The sequence below is a fragment of the Cryptomeria japonica genome, chromosome 1, assembly GCF_030272615.1.
Source record: "Cryptomeria japonica chromosome 1, Sugi_1.0, whole genome shotgun sequence".
In the NCBI taxonomy this organism is placed as follows: Eukaryota; Viridiplantae; Streptophyta; class Pinopsida; order Cupressales; family Cupressaceae; genus Cryptomeria; species Cryptomeria japonica.
The window spans coordinates 524,522,423-524,540,183 of NC_081405.1; positions in this window are offsets into that span (position 1 = coordinate 524,522,423).

A 17,761-nucleotide genomic window follows, 5' to 3' on the forward strand; every position below is an offset into this window, starting at 1 on the left:
TCGTAAAATGAGGGGCAATTCAATAGTAGAAAATTTATATTTGGAAGTTAAGAAATCTTTGAATGAAATTGCTGGTATGGATGACTTGACAATTGCCAAGAAGTTGGTGTTTGTTGGAGCTAATGGAGCTGCAGTAATGCAAGGTCAAAGGACCAGTCTTTGCGCAAGATTACAAACTAGTATTGCACCATACATGGTTGGCATTCACTGCATGGCCCATCGAATGAATTTAACATATAGAATTGTAAGAAATTTCCCTACAGTGTCAAAAGTTGAAGATCTGGTCCATGAGCTCCACTCATACTTCTGCCGAAGTCCTAAAAATTTTGCAAAATTTTAGATTTTTGCTAAGGGAGTAACAGGAGGAAACAAGCTTCTCAGGGATGTTGAGACCAGATGGATCTCCTTGCATGGACTAGTAGAATGATTTCTAACAGAATATCAATCCTTGATCAGACTAATGTATGAGCAACGCTTCACAGTAGACAAAGCTCTCGATCTCTTACATAAGTTAAGTGATATAGAGACTCTGTTAACTTTAGGTAGTCTTCTCCCAATGCTAGATTCAATGAACAAACTTTTTAAGAAAGCCCAAGACAAAACTATGTATATCAATGAGTATAACACTCTAACTAAAATGACATGCTTGAGCTTGGATGGTCTATATTCAAATCTAATAGGGCGAAGCCCAAAATTTTTTTGGTGGCAAATAATTACAGATTTGAATCATGCTGAAATTTTTTTACATTTCAATACAAAAATGAGTTATGTGTCTTTGTAAAAGGATTTCAGATACCAATGCACCAATCTAAGACAAGCAAACAAGGTAGAGCACTACCAGTTAAAAAGGAAGATTTTGATAGGATTGTTAAATCTATTAGTGATAATTTGAAGTCTATTGCATATGAACTTTCAACTGAGATTTGAGAAATATTCCCTCGAGAAGAAATACTTGAAGCCATGGGTTGTGTGTATCCTCAATTTTGGCATTCAATTGGAGATAATCCAAATGACACAAAGATGTATCATAAAAAACTAGAGGAATTGATATTGACATTTTCAAAAGATGCATATTACAATGGACAACCAATAGAAGGAATTTTAAATTTAGATCATCTTAGAAAACAATGTAAACAGTTTGCATTGGTTATGAAACAACAATTGGTTAACTTGGAGAATCCATTTGAGCCTGGATCAATCACAAGGCTTTGGAAAAGGATAGATCAAAGTGAAGCATTGCGTATTGCAATACCAGAATATTTGAAACTTGCTAATTTATGTTAAACAATGAAATTGGGGTTGGTGGAAGATGAGAGAGTTTTCAGTGCATTAGGGCTTTTGAAATCAAATATCAGAAGCAAATTAGACAAGAATTTGGAAACTTGCTTCAGGTTGTTTGTAACCCAGTATAATGTTGGAGATTTTCCATATGATAGGGCACTGGCAATCTGGAATTCCATGCATGATAGATGAGGGGTGTGCAACACTTTAAAAGCTGGTGGTGCTACTGCTAGTGCTAGTGCTGACACAAATGAATATGATGGATCGCAAACTCAGAGTCAACATGAAGACGAAGACATTTTTGAATACCCAACTCAGAATGAAGATGAACCTGTTAGTACTAGTCAATTTCTGGATCTTGAGTCCATTTGGGATATAGAAGCCTCAGACAGTCAAACTGAATCACTGAAGTGAATTAGCAGTCAGTTTATAGGTATTTATAATTATACTACAATTCTTGAGTCATATTACAATTTCAATTTGCAAAATTGCAATACTATAGTTGTCATTGATGATTTTTGATATTGTATTCCTTGAATTTGTCAATAAGAAGTAGAACGAATACTTATTTCATATTTTTAATTGTGAATTTGAATTATTAGTAAATTGGTATTTGGTTCCACATTATGTAACATGTTGAACATGAAATGCAACAAATTTGTGTCACAAGATCCATAAAATTATTCATATTGCGTAACTGTTACTGCTAGAACCTTTGTTACCTTTCTATTGCTCTACATTAAATGCTTAAAATGATGTTCATGGTGATTACGGTTTTGTGTTTGTTTTTTCTCTTAGTTGGCTAGGAAACCGAAGTTGTCGTGTGTTGAAAATCTAAGTTGTCCTCTATTTATTTGTCCATGTCAACGTCAAGTGTGGTCAAATGGTTGGTCAGACATGTTTAATGGTTATTGCTAGCTCGCAGGTCCTTTATCATCAAGTCATTTTAAGTTGCGAGCTTGCGACTAATGGGAGATTTAAGTTGTCGCTAGCTCGCAAGATGTTTTGTACTTGACCATTTTATGTTGCAAGGTTGCGACTGGGTGTGATTTTATGTTGTTGTACGGTCGTGAGGTGTTCATGGTTAAGTCATTTTAATTTGTGATCATGCAATGTAGTTGGTATGAGGTATCACAGCTTAGTTGGTTTCGTCGCTTGCTTGCAGGTTTTGAAGTTGTTTAGCATTTTAAGTTGCGATCTGGTGATAGGTAAGTTTTGGTCTGATTTTGTGGTCATCGCATGCTCGTGGGTTTGTAAGTCTTAAGTTAAAAAGTGTTGCGAGCATGCGATGGTGGTTAAGTGCCTTGTTATCGCAGGATCGCAAGGGTTTAAGTCAAGTTAAGTTTTGAGTTGCGAGCTTGCAATGAAATAAGTTATTTTTTTAGATCAATGGCTATCGCTCACTCACGAGATTCTATGAGAATTCATAAAAGGGGTTGCGAGCTTGCAATTAAGTGGATTTGGTAGCATTGTCACTAACTCGCCGGTTCCTTTCTTGATTGTTATAACCGGTTGAGAGTGTGCGATTAAAGATGGGGATTGACATGTGGACTTGTTTGTCAGGTTCTGTAAAATTTTTGACACGATCAAGCTGAGATTTTGACATTTGTACAATTGCATTAATGCATTCTATTAGTTTAATTGAATTAATGCCACACTAGCTAGTTCATGCAAGTGTGGCAGTTAATGAGACTTGGTCACTTGAGAGAAGTGACGGCACCCAAATACCATTTTATGTTGCAAGGTTGTGACTGGGTGTGATTTTATGTTATCGCAAGGTCGCGAGGTGTTCGAAGTTAAGTCATTTTAATTTGTGATCATGCGATGCGATTAAGTCACTTTCTCGCAGGTTTTGAAGTTGTTTAGCATTTTAAGTTGCAATCTGGTGACAAGTAAGTTTTGGTCTGATTTTGTGGTCATCGCATGCTCGCAGGTTTGTAAGTCTCAAATCAAAAAGTGTTGCGAGCATGCAAAGGTGGTTAGGTGTCTTTTTGTCGTGGGATCGCAAGGGTTTAAGTCAAGTTAAGTTTCTAGTTGTGAGCTTGCGATGAAATAAGTTGTTTTGTTAGATCAACGGCTATCGCTCACTCGCGAGATTATTTGAGGATTCATAAAAGGGGTTGCAAGCTTGCGATTAAGAGGATTTGGTAGCATTGTCGCTAACTCGCTAACATGTGGACTTGTTTTTCAGGTTCTATAAAAGTTTTGAATGCCAATTGCCAATCAAATAGAAGGGCATGAATTCAAATTTTGCTTGAATACTTCAGTTTGAAGTTTGAATTAATGTCATTATGCCACAATGGCTACTAGCTAGTTCATGCAAGTGTGGCAATTAATAGGACTTGAGACTTGAGAGAAGTGACCGCGCCCAAAATTCAAATACTAAATACCATAAATTGCATGATCGAGCTGAGGTTTTGTATAATTGCATTAATGCATTCTATCTTCGAGGTAATCCAGTGAATTGAGCTCTGCAACAATGTTGGAGAATTCAGAGTGTTGGGTGTGAGAAAATTTCAAAAAATTGGTTAAGTTTTTCTCCTGCAACTAAAATGAGCTAGGCGATGGGTGGTGCTAGAGGTTCCAATCCCAAGCCCAAGCCCAAGGCGACGACAAGTGGAGTAGGTGGACCTGGAGGTTCCAAGGCCAGTGCCACTGAAGAAACGATGGTTAAGAAATACAAAGATGAATTTGTAGATTTGATGCCAAGGACTTCCATTGCTTTGAATACAAATCATTTGGCATGGAGAGATTTATGGAGCCAATGTAGAAACCCTACCATGCTTAATATGACTGGTTCTACTCTGTTTCATTATTTCTGGAAAAATAGGGTTAAGGGTGTCCCGATGTCAAACCCTTGGGATTTAAATATGGCAAAGTTAATTGTGCTAGATGTGTATGTTGATGTGGATTTGATCAAAGAGTTGGGAAAGTGCTATTGCCCAGTATCTAGGGTAATCAGAAGAAAGAACCAATCTGCCCTAGTTTCAATTAACAGAGCTAGCTTTGTTGAAGCTTTCCAGATTACTGGTGCTGCATGTACAGATATAGATTTGGAGCGGATTGCAAAGGATTATGACAAATACAAAGATGTTATCAAGAAGCATGCAATGGCCAGATACATGCGTAGGGTGAATAAGAAACCAGTTAAAATTCTAGAGAGTATCGAACCACCATTTGACATCACACCTTTCCACCATTATATGCATTGTACAATCTATGGATTATGCAAAGTGTTGGGTTTTGATGGAGATTCGACAGTGTCAGCTGAATTATTGATGATGGCTATGGACATTCAACACCCTGACGTTAACAAAGATTCTGATTATGTGGGCTATGTGGTTGAACACATTCATAATGCTCTTGTTGAAATTTAGAGTGGTGCACCCAACCCTACATTCAAGCATTATTCATTACTGATGCATTTAATCTTGTTCTATAATGTTGAGTTCGTGGATAAAGAATTGGAGATTTTCAAAGAAGAATTTGGTGTCTTAGTGCCAATACAAAGATGGACCTAGGTTTGGGACAGTAGTTCTCCCCATTCTTCTTTCCTTTTCTTTGAAAATTGGATTGTTTCGCCAATTATGGAAATGCTAGGAATAAATAGGGAACAATTGTCAATTAATGTTAGGAGAGTTTTGAGACCTTACCAGTATGTTCCAAACTGGCCTATTTCACATAACTGGAGGGACTTTTATTTTTTTGATAACTTTACTGTGATGAGATTCTATGGGTGTCCTCAGCCTCCCCATATTTTACCAAAAATTGTTCCAATTAGGATTGCTTTTATGGAGTTTATCTGGCAATTGACCCTAGTTGAAAAAGAATACCTTGATAAACATAGGAAGGGTACTTTTCTTCCTAGGCTTTGGGTTGCGTCTGATTTTACCATTGGTAGGAGTTCCTTTGATGAAGTAAACAATTTCCTTAAACAATATAGGTTGGTTAATGTTGTGTCTAGATTTCATGATCTGGAACAATTTATTAAAGTTGCAATGCCAAAAATGACACCTTGGGCCACAATAAAGGACCATGAACCATTGGATGATGAAGACATGGTTAGAAATTTGCTGAGAAAAGATGAAGTACAAGAAAGGAGAAGAAAATGGAAAAATTTGATGAGAGTTGAAGTAGAATTATTGGTTGTTGACCCTAGTTTCTCAGGTTTTTGCCCTGATAGCCTGTACCTGGAGAGGATTAACAAAATGTTGAGTTTATATGAAACTCTGATGGAACAAATGCCTCAAATTCCAAAAGTGACTTCTCAACAACAAGACCCCCAAGATGGACATTCTTCACATGGCAAGAGGCCACTTAGTGTGTTTGTTGATGATGTAGAGAGTGGGGATGAAGTTCAATCTACCCGAGTGCTAGCTGCAAAGAAACAAAAAACCATTGAGGTCGGTACAATTGTGAGGAGAGACCCTGCTAGAGCAATTGTTACAGAACAAGGACACTACTTTCATCAAATAAGGACACATCTTAGAGAAGCAGGGCAAAATGAAGAACAAGGAGAAACAAATGAAGCCCTTGCTCAAGGCTTTGATGAGTGTGTGATGTTGTCAAATGAGTTCATGAAAGATGATGACTTTATTAAGTCAAATGAATTTAAAAGTTTTTTGACAAGGTTGAAACAAAATCAATTAAAACAAAATATGATCATAGAGGAAACAAATGAAGAAAAGAAAGAGGAGATCATCAAGGCACTGCAAGAATATGATCCTAACAGGGGGGAAATATATGTGGAACAGGCAAGACAATTGATAAAGAGTACTGGTATGATTATGATGCCTGACTGGGATATCCAGTCTATTTTTATTATTGATCAGATTAGGAAGCAAGATGACCCAAAGTTTAGAACTGAATTTGAAATTGGAGATGTAATAAGAGGATTAGGATTGAATCCTAAGTCAAAGACACTTGCTTCTTGGTCTTTGGCCCCTTCCACTCAAAAGCCCCACCTTTTTAAATATCCAAGTAGAAAAGAAAGCTGATAGAATGATTTGGAACTTGCAAAACACAACTGACACGGAGATTGCCTCATTTTTTACTCAAGTTTCTTTCATGAATTTATCAAAAATAGAGGATTTGTCAAGAAGATACACAAAAACATATACCCAATTGATTGCATTGTCTAAAAAATATGAAGAGACACTGATGAAGAAAGGAGCTCTGGAGGAAGAGTTAGTGGAGTTGAAAGAAAAAATTGCAAATAAGCCCCCTCCAATACATATTATAGAACAAGTACAAGAAATACCAGCTGATGTGACAGCAAAAATAGAGGAATACGTAGGGAAAATTGTAAAGCTTGAAAAGGAACAAAATGTCAAGGCTATCTTTGTTGTGTCATTGAAACATAGGATTAGTGTATTGAAAGACAAATTGATGGTTGTGCATGATATGCACATTTCTTTGAAAGAGGCAAGCAAAACATCCTCTAAGGTTGTCACTTTTCTTGGACCTTTGTTCAATGTTTGGTCAGGAAGAAGCAGATTGATGGATAAGCTAGATACTAGAATGATGTATAGTGACGAGTTCCCTCCCAAGATCAGTGACACTAAAGACATGGTGGAGGTAATGAATGTAGCTTATACATTTTTCACAGCGAAGGATGTGCTTATAAATAAAAAATTGCAGACATTTGGGGAAGGTTATAATAAATTGTTGCCTTCAATTTATGGTAGTAATGGAGATTTGAAATCAATTTCTGATTGGATCAGTGAATTTGATTTGATTCTGGAGAAAGAAGAAATAATCAAGCATGTAAATGAACAGGTTGATGCTGATTTCCTTAATGGTCTGCTTGATTCACTATTCAAGGTTGAGGTTGACATGCAAATTTTATTGTTGAGTCCAGGGTAGTTATAGATGCCAGATGGGTAGATTCAGTTGTAAAGTTGGAAGAGGTAAAGGCATTCAGTTGGCCAACAGACAAAGAGGTGGACAGGTGGTAAGCAATGCTAAAGCCAAAGAAGAAATCTTAGGTTCAGGTTGCTACCCAAGATTCCTCACAGTAATCCTAAGCTTGTTGAATCCTCAGGTTGAGGTTGCCACTTTTATTGATCAATGATGTTGAACTTGAAAACTCTTATATTAATATAGTTATAATAGCTCAACTATTCAAGAATTTGATAAGTGCATAGTTGAATCACATTGTGAATTTACTTTTTGATATCATTATGAATATAATATCAATATCATTTGTAGTTTGAGCAATGCGATCTTCACATAATTGTCTTTGTGTTGAATTTATGTTTTCACTGTGAATTGAATGGTCAAGGGTTTTTCAATTTACATATGAATCTGGGTTGTGTAACTGTATGTAATGGCATTATTCATAATTTCATTCCTATTTATCTGCAAATGAATCTTATTGAAGTTTATTATCAAGTTGTCTTGAATTGTAAGTGACTCTATGCCCTAGGATAAGGCACTAGTTTGTTGCCCTAGGATAAGGCACTAGTTTGTTGTCTTGATGTTTTACTAATTATGCTATATAATTGTATTCCTATCTAATAATCTATTGTGGTGTTTAATACTTTCATTCTTAATACTCTTATGATTTTATATGCTATTGATGTTTATGTAATATATATGGAGGTGTTCTATGATTGTCTATGACTCTATAATCCACCCACCAATTACAATGAGGTGAATCCTTAATTATTTAATATGATTCCAGACTAACAGAAATTTTGCATTCCCGGGCATAATAGGATTAGGAAGCATTAAATGAAAAATTACATACACCATAACAATGCAACAAATGAAAAAAATTAAATCTCATGATTCTGATCATTTGAAAGAGATAGAATTATACACAAAATAAATTTATATATAGACAAAGCTTGACACTAAATGCTTTTCATTTGTTCTGTAAATGACTATATAGTATACAACTTTCTCCCTTCATCTAGAGTCTAGAATCACTACTGGAACCAGAAAAGGAACCCCAATGACTATACAACTTGCAAAACTACTTGAGCCATGCCATTATCACCCTGATGCCTTCATTTTGGATGGAATGTGAGATTTTACGTTCTGTCCAAGTCCAACAGATCATTTCCAAATTGAGGGGGAAGCCTTCATTCCTAGGAACAGAGAAAATGGAAAGAGGAACTTGAGCCTTCATGCCCACAATCAGGGAAAGTGGAAATATGAGCTTTAGGGTAAATTTAATCTATTGGGAGGAGGGGGTGTTGGAGCTTCCATGTCATCACAAAGATGATTGGCTACCACTCCCCACCCAAACAAATCCTTCTTTCATTCCTCTGTGGGCTCCTTCTTCAAACCCCTTGCCATCCTATGGCAGAGTAGAAGCAGAGGATGTGCCATGCTTGGCCCTTCTTGACAAAAAAGGCTTTCACACCCCCTCGGAAAATCCTTCTCACTTTCACAACCCCTCTAACAATAAACAAACTCACATAGAAGAAAACAAAAAAACACCCATCCGGTATCACAGAGCACACAACAAGTACAACTCCATACACGATCCTGCTCAAACATCATCTTCCTTTCTGAGGAAGAAAACCACTCTCAGAAAATGAAAAAGGTTTATTTTCTCTTCTACCAATTAAGTCACCACTCCATTGTATTTATAACATTTTCACACTTCATTTGGTGATGCTCATTCTGTATTCATGTGAAAAATTATCATTTTGGTGGTTTTCACCATGACTGTACACTCTAGATTCCTAGAAGTCATCATCATGCCTATCAAATCCACTGCATCCTACTAAGGCTCATCTATTGTGAATGATTTTATTCTGATTTTATTCCTCCTTGATTGGACAAACTCTGCTTCAAAATCTCTGACAACAAGCAACCTGAGCTCTTATTTCTCATAGAAATCTATGATCTCCCATCTCTAACTCAGAAGCTATCAAATCCTTTTATGCCTCTAAAACTATCGTCCTCGCCTGTCTAATCAACCTCGACTCAAGAGAAACCTTCAAACTAGTCCCTTAGGAATGAGTCAGCATCCAAGCCTTAAAAATTTTAGGTTGCAAGCTAGCGACCAGATAGTCTGTGGTTACGTTTTATGGTTATCACCAGCTCACGAGGTAAAATGTCTGAAGACATGATCAAGCCGCGAGTTGGTGACAAGTTGGTTTGGGTTTACATCGTGAGGTCTCTAGCTTTTTAGGTGTTAGCGTTTTATGTTACCGAGCTAGAGATTGTTAGTGAAATTGCTTTGGTCATGAGGTCTCGAGTTGTTTGAGATAAATAGTTTTATGTTGGCGAGTACGTGACAAGGGTTAAAGTTTAGAAGTTACCACTATCTCCAAGTCGCTACGGTGATGAGGACTTAACATTTGTGGTCAAGAATTTGTGAGTGCCAGTTCAGTTTCCCTTAGTTGCTAGATCTCTAGGTTAAGAAGGCTTAGCATTTTCAGCTTGCGAGTTGGAGATAGAGAGAGTTGACAACTGTGAGAGGCAGAGAGTTGATGACTGTGTGCCACGTGTTTTAATTACTTAAAGTTAATATCTTAAAATTGCCAAAATTTTATTTTTATGTTTTGAAAATAGCTTGAAATCGCCAATGTTTTGTTTTAATGGTTTGAAAATAGCATGAAATCGCCAATATTTTATTTTTATGGTTTGAAAATAGGTTGAAATTGCCAATGCAAATATTTTTCTGGTTTTAAAAACATTACCATTCGCCCATGCAATTATTTTTTGGGTTTTAAAAATAGTACAATTTGCCAGGATTTTTCACAAACTTTGAGCGATCATGGCTAATTCGCCAATGGAGATTATTATTTTTCTCTGTAAACTGCAAAAATTTGCCAGTAAAATTAAAATTTTCCTTGGAATTATACAACTTTCGCCAGGTTTTTACACCTTGTCCAAGGGGGGGGTTTCTTAAAGTTTTCCCTGATAACCTCTCCTGCAAGGTAAGGATGAATACCTTTGTAGAATTCAACTCATCTTTCAACTTCAAGTTCTTCAACCTTTCAGCATCATAGTTTTCAAGTGCTACTTCAAGTTCTTTCTTTATACTCATCTCCATGGATTCCGGATTCAAGATCTTCCTCAAGTTGTTAGACATATTCCAAGGAACCAAGCTCTGATACCAATTGTTGGGATCCAAGAACATGAAAAGGGGGGGGGTGAATCAATGTTCTATGGGTTAGAATATTTTTAACCTTATTAAAAAATCCACGTATTAACTGATATGCATAAAAGAAATTAACAACAAGTAATAGAAATGCAACCACAAGAATCAACACCATAACACAAAGATTTATACATGGAAAACCTCAAAGAGGAAAAACCATGATGGGATTAGTGACCCACAATATCTATCCATTGGCCAAATAAATAAATTTTACAAGAGGGGCCTGCACATGCAGGAAGACACACTTCCTAGAGCACACTTCTCATCATAAAGGAGCCTCACTGACTACAGATATGAAATACATAATTATAAAGAAAATCCGAACTCTAAATGTGCATCTAACATGTTGGATGAGTTCCAATTTATGCACTATCTATACCAGTTTATACTGTAACCTCCCTTACCAGTAACTTAGATCGCTCTCCAATCCTCTAGACAAATAACCAAGACTAACTATAGATCTTTACATTCGCATTTTGTTGACCAACATCTTGCTTTTATAACATCACATAAACTATCACATCTTTATATTTCCAAAATGACCTAACCGGGCTGGCTTTATACCCATTTACATGCATAAACATAAATGCCTTATGTTGGCTTACAATCATATTTCAAAAGATAAGAGACATGTCAGCCTAGACAAAATACAAACATAAAAATATATGACCGTTGCCACTTCCATGTTTGTCGGATCATTCTCCCATGTCGGCCTTAGAATACTGATTCCAAGTTTGCCAGTTACATGCCTATCGGTTCCCTAAATGCTGGTTACCATGATTACCGAATCTTATATGAAGTTTGTTGCAATCAATGACAACACCTAGAACCTAGATGAGTGTCAATTTCCAACAAAAATATCTTAAGTGAAGTGATAAAGTAGGATTGTAAACACACTTACCTACTAATAGGCCCTAATATCAAAACTAGTGGCAAGGATTTTAGCGATTTGCATGTTGCATATAATAAACAAATTGTAACATGTTTAATTTTGATGTGTTGTTGTAGTTGGTATGTTTATTCATTTTTTTATTTTTATTTTTGAGCTTTGATGAGTAGACTAGGTTGTTTGGATTGGTTTCCTATTGCAATTAATTCTGACATTTTTCTTGATAAAGGAAGGGGAGTGTATTGGCCATCAATTTGATATTCATGATTATACTAATTGAGCAAAGAGAGGTCAATATTATTGGGCATCAAGGTAGTGTGGCATGCACCTAGTCAAAGGTGATTATATAAGTTGATTAGACTTTCTAATACCAATAACATTGAGCAAAGTAAGGTTAGTATTGTTAGAAATCAATTTAGATGTGTCATATTCACTGTTGAATAGTCACTGAGACACAAGAAGGTTTATGCGGTTGAGTAGACCATCATTTTGTGTATTTATAGTACAAGTATAAAATTCTCAAAAGCAATTAACATGCCAATGAGATATTCATAATTCATATCACAACTCTCGTGGTAGTGGGGTTCTATGTAAAGCAACATTGGTGTAGTACCCCCCATGCTTTGCTTCTGATACTTATTACTTTGACTTGTTAGACTATTTTGACTATTTATGTGTGCTTCATTACATAGGTGTGTGTGTGTGTGGATACAATCATGTGATCCATGTCATTGGACTACTTTATGATGATTCTATGTTTCAAGACATTATTATTGTTATACGTTATTTGAGATGGAAATATAGATGTTAGTGATGGTATACTTATGACTTGGATTATATATTGGTGATTTATTATGATCCTTTATGAGGTATTAATCTATGATCAAATGTTATTATTTGGATTTGATTATTGATGCTTAAGGATTTTATGTGTAGAATAGATCTTCTTTTTTTTTTTTCAATAAAAGTAGAGATCCAATAATTTTATTAATATTTATAATTTTTATACTATCTGGTTCAAAGAGCACCAATCAGGCAAAGAAAACCTCTGGTCTAGCTCATAAATACCAATGGGAAAATAGTATAGCCAGTTATAGTTGAAGATGCGAAGAAAAAAACCAACCATCCCCAAAATATTGTTAGGTCCCAGAGAAAACTGAGAGGGGAGGGGGGGGTGAATCAGTTGTCTAATAAATTCAAACAAAAACCACTTAACCAACTTAATGCTTAATATCGGTAAACTAGTTAAGTATGCTAGTAGATAGTGTTAATAGCAAATTGATATACCGGTAAAGATTAATGCATGAAACATAAATACAAAGTCATCCACAACACATAACACCAATATTTGTACGTGGAAACCCTATAAGGAGAAAAACCACGGTGGGAAACCTTACCCACAATCAGATGATACTACTCCAGATAGTAAGTGTACATCAATGGGGTTTGCATATGCAAAAAGGCCAACAGCCTAGAGCTCATTGCTCAATCACAAAATAGGAGTCACACTGAATATAGTTGGATGGTTAGATCCAATAAGAATGTACTGCACAAAATAGCATCTTCATATGCTGGATTCAGTACCGGTGTAATGCTGATATCTTTCACAAAAACCTAGCTTCACCTTCAAATGATGTCTTCATGTATACCTCTGCTTAATCTCACATATACCTTCACATAATTCTTTTTCGCATTCCACACTCGATCTTACAAATAAGATCTTACATTTATACCATAACCTAAGACCAATTTTAGTAGGTCGGCGCTACAAGATATTACAATAAAAACATTTTACAATCAATATAATATCCGATGCAATAACCAATTTGTTGGGTCTCAAATCAACAGATTGGATAGGTTCTAAGGAAATGCCAACTCCTGTGATCAAACCCTCCAATTGACTTGGCCAACATGTAGAGTGAACCTGTTTGGTTACTAACTCTCTCACTTTAGGCTCTACAGGACCTAGGCGGGTATACCTATTCACTGAATGTCACTAATAACCAGTGCCTTTTATAGCAGATTTATTAACCTAATCTGATATCTCCTGATCTTGAAATGGCATGAGTTCCTTGAATGGAGATATAGCAGATGAGTTCAAGATTGTTGTTGTAATAACTGTTTGTCTTATGTTTCTTAATCACTTCTATTGTTGTTAAAACAATCAATTCAGAATGAGATGATGAATGTAATTTGTAATTTAGCCAGTGCCTTCTTTGTTGTTTGGGTTACAGAGTCATTACACTTTTCTTCAGGACTTATGATGCGAACCTGTGAGACAGTTTTTTAATTCATCCCTTTATGAACCTGTCAGTTATTATTTCTTTTGGAACCAAATAAATGCTTATATCATATTCTGATTGAGTGAATTTAACCCTACCCTTAAGGGACCAATCAATTAAGCTCTGCAAGGAACAATCACAATCCGCAAGCAAAACTTTTATTGCAACATTATAATACAAAGCATAAATTCGATCTTAAGAACATGAATAACCTTATCTTATCAGACAAAATCACAGACGATTGCCAAAAGAAAATGAAATGATCCGTAACACATATACAGAGAGATAATTGATCAAAATTTGTATTCCATTATGGTTCGTATACAGAAGACTTACAGGCTGTCATTTATCGCTACCTTCATCCTATCTAATCCCTATCACCATATTAAAAAAATCATTCTCATATATATATGAGGATGAAGGCTTTTCATGAAGAGACACGACTCTTCGGAATATTAATCGTTAGTTTCAGTGTTTCTAAACTTAAGCAAAAAGAGATTTAGAAGTCCTAAATGATGAATGTAATCATCATCCTTGAAGGTTTTGATTTGAGCACTTTGTTTCTTTAATTCATCTCCTTGCGATAGATACTTGAATATCATCTGGTTGACAGTAGGGGCCATATCTTTACTTCGATCTATTTCTGACAAGGCCCAATCCTTGACGCTGATGAGCTCTTTTCGCAAATCCTCCAGGGATATCACTTCTCCTTCTTTGTAGACATAGGGCATTCCAACAGGTTTCTCATCATCCAAATCCTTCAGGTCTCTCCTCAGCATATCCTCAAGTTTGACATGATTCTCCATATACGCAGTCCCCTCAGCTTTTTCCTCTGGTGTCATGGCATCGACATTATTCAGTACTTCATGCAGTCGTGCTTTTAGTCTCTCATGCTCTGTTAACGCCTTTATCGTTCCATTATATACTTTCCAATATGGTTCAACCTGCAAGAGCATGGTGTTAAACCGATGTCCTATGATGTCGTTGACCAGTTTGTCCATCATTTGTTGGATACCTTCTGCACGTTTATTGGCCTTTTCTGCTTGATACTTCCAGTATAGAGCATCAGAGACATCGTCCAAGCTACGTCCCGTGGGGTATGAGGTGTATTCACTGATAGGAGTCCCTGTCTGTAGTTGCAATACTTTTGCTTGCAACTTTTGATTCTCCTCTTTAGATTTTTCATACAACCCCTTATATGTGACGTTCTCTCTGACCAAAAATTCTGTCTGGTCTAGGTTCAATCTAGCAACATCCAAGTTGAGTTTAGCAGTGACCCTAGGGTCTGTCTTACCAACTTGATGAACCATGAGGTGCCCAAAGCTTTCTTCAATGTCTACAATGATAGGCCTCTTCCCCTTTGGATATAATGCCCATTGTAGGAGAGCTTTCTTGTCTGGATCATATCCATAGCCTAAGAACAATTTGTCTATCTCCTAAGGCAACACCTGTTGATTTAAGTCTTGTTTCTTCCGGAAGCCGTCAAATAAAAGTGCTGAGTTTATATCCCAACCAGAGAAGATGATTACACCGGCCTCTTTCAGTAATTTCCTCCCTTTCTCAGGAGTCATATCTTTCATGAGGACATCAATCTCATCCTGCAATTTCTTCATTTGTTCCTCCTCTGGTCTTCCAGCCATGCTTCGTTTTACATGAGCTCCTTTGTATTGGTATAAAAATGAAAGAAATTCCCTAGAGGAGGCGAATCCATCATCAGCAACAAAATCTTCATGCTCAGTCATCCTTATATCGACGACATCCTTGATGTTAATTTCACCAGTGTCCATATTCATCTCTACTTCGAAACCAGGAGGATAATCTTCTCTAGGAGAATCAGTTGGGATACTACTGGCGGTCGATTTTGGTGACATGTGGGCTAGGGGCTGACTATCCTTCTCAGTATTAATGAAATGAAGGAATTGCGAAGGCACTCTATGCATGATTTCTGCTTCATGTTGAAGCAGCCTTTTAGCCACTTCCAGAGGATCTTGGAGATTTCCAATTAGGTCTCCATCTATCATTCCCCTTACCCTTTTCCATTTGTAGGCCTCCCAAACTAACTCACTCTTTTCTCTCAAATCTTTGGCCTCCTCTCTTTCAAGATTCTTAATCAGGTCATCTGGCATTTTGGCCACATGTATTCCAGCTTTGAGTTTTTGTGATACTCTGGCAACTCTTATATATCCTTTAGGGTCGAAGTTCTCTCTAGGTTCACCCAGAGTCATGCCATAGTAGTCTAACTTGTTCTGCAGTAAATGATAACTTTTTGAACTTTTAACAATGAAATCAAAGAAAACCAATAATCCTGGAACAATGGATTGTTTACCGAAATCTGTTAAGTGTTTAGCACTGACAATAGACAATTGTCTTATAATCTCCAGGCTAGCCACCCTGTTTGGCACCGTAATTGGAAGCATGTGGGGTTGCCCTTCATATCCAAATACCCTAATTTTTGTGTGATTATCATGGAAATACCAATCACCCCAATTATGATCAATCTGTGACTCCGAAGAGAAGTCCTTTGGTCTGAGGAATCTCTTGATTTCAGGGGACAAAGTGTAATCCCTGTGTTGCCCAAAAGCTGCACTAAGAGGTTTCACAAAATATTCTTGAAAGTGCCAGTACTGGTTGTTCATGAACCTTTGGTCCCATGCAGAAACCCATAACTGAACTGGTTTCTTCAAACCATTTTTATCATAGGATCGAATGCAGAAATTATCTGACTAGAAATTAATCTCATGTCCACAATAAAGAATGATATGCATTAACAAGGAATACAATGAAAAATGAACATTCACAAGGTCCCCTTTCAACTTTTCCAATCCATGATTTAAAGCATCTGCAACATAAGTGGCAAAATCAAATGACCTAGGGTCTTTTGACTGTAAATCAGCACACAGAACCATAACCCCAATATCCATGAGTGGATGAGCCTCTAGGCCTAATACTTGAGCTGCAGCATAGTAGGTATATTTAAAATAAGGATGGAAATGGTTGACATCAAACGGCACCTTGTCATCTTTGCTGAATGGAACAAATGACCCACCCACTTTTGGCCTGTGAATAGGTAGCCTCCAAGTCCTGTAGATGTTTTCCAAACTAAAGAATTCTTGTGAAAGTTTCTTCATATCGATACTCTCCTCCACCTCCCAGTCCAAATCAAACACCATATCAATAGTCTGTTTGTTAATTACTACTAATGTATTCCCTCTGTAATAACATATGGTTTTGGTTCTTGGATTGTAACAATCTACCAGAGCTTTCATCAATTCTACATCTACAAACACATTTGGGACTACCAATTTGCCTAAGTTATTCTTCCATAGATTACTTATGGGTTCAGGAGCGTCCCTTCTTTTGTAACTAAATAAGAATAACTCATGTCCTCTGATTTCAGTCCAAATATCTCCTAGATTTTCAAATCTATCCTCCAATCCTTCTTCTTCACTTTTGATCTTTTTGGACCTTACACTAGATGAGGGACATTGGTCTAATAAATCCTGAGTCAGAGCTCTTCCTTCCTTCTTTTGTCTCTTGGGCTTCTCTTCAAGGTTTAACTCTTTTCCTTTCCTACTCTTTTTAGAAGAAGAAGACGAAGGTTCCATGATTACAGCAAATATGAGAAACAACACTTACTTGGAGGAATGCTCAGCTCTTCTGATTATCGTTCGCAAGTTTCCGCAAGTTCCTCGCAATTTTCAGTCTTTTAGCATTGATCTGGTTCTTGTGAAAATTCAACCAGTTCAGCTGTAATCGTATGGGCAACTTGTGCACAGTTAATGTTCTGCGTCTACAATGGCTACTCAAGTGTTTAAACTTAATTGCAGATGTGACATTCTTTACTTGGGCCTTTAACTCTTTCACGGGAAGTACAGTTCGACCAAAGTGATCTTATTTCAAGTTATCGATGAAACCCTTGTCTTCGGCCGAGTGTTTAAAACTTCCATCAAAAGCCCATTCTCTTCGATACTATTGTTTCAGTGAATAGCCCATGTCGAGAAGCCGCTTTCAAGACTCATCGAAATCATTCTTCCATCGATAGACCTTCTTTTCAATAAGTCGCTTGCAAGTTTCATCGAAATCATTCTTTCGATGAGTTTCTTTCTTCGGTGAAGGCTCATGTATGTTCATCGATATTCCTTTTTCATCGATATCCTCCTTTTTCGATGAAACACCTTTGCTTTT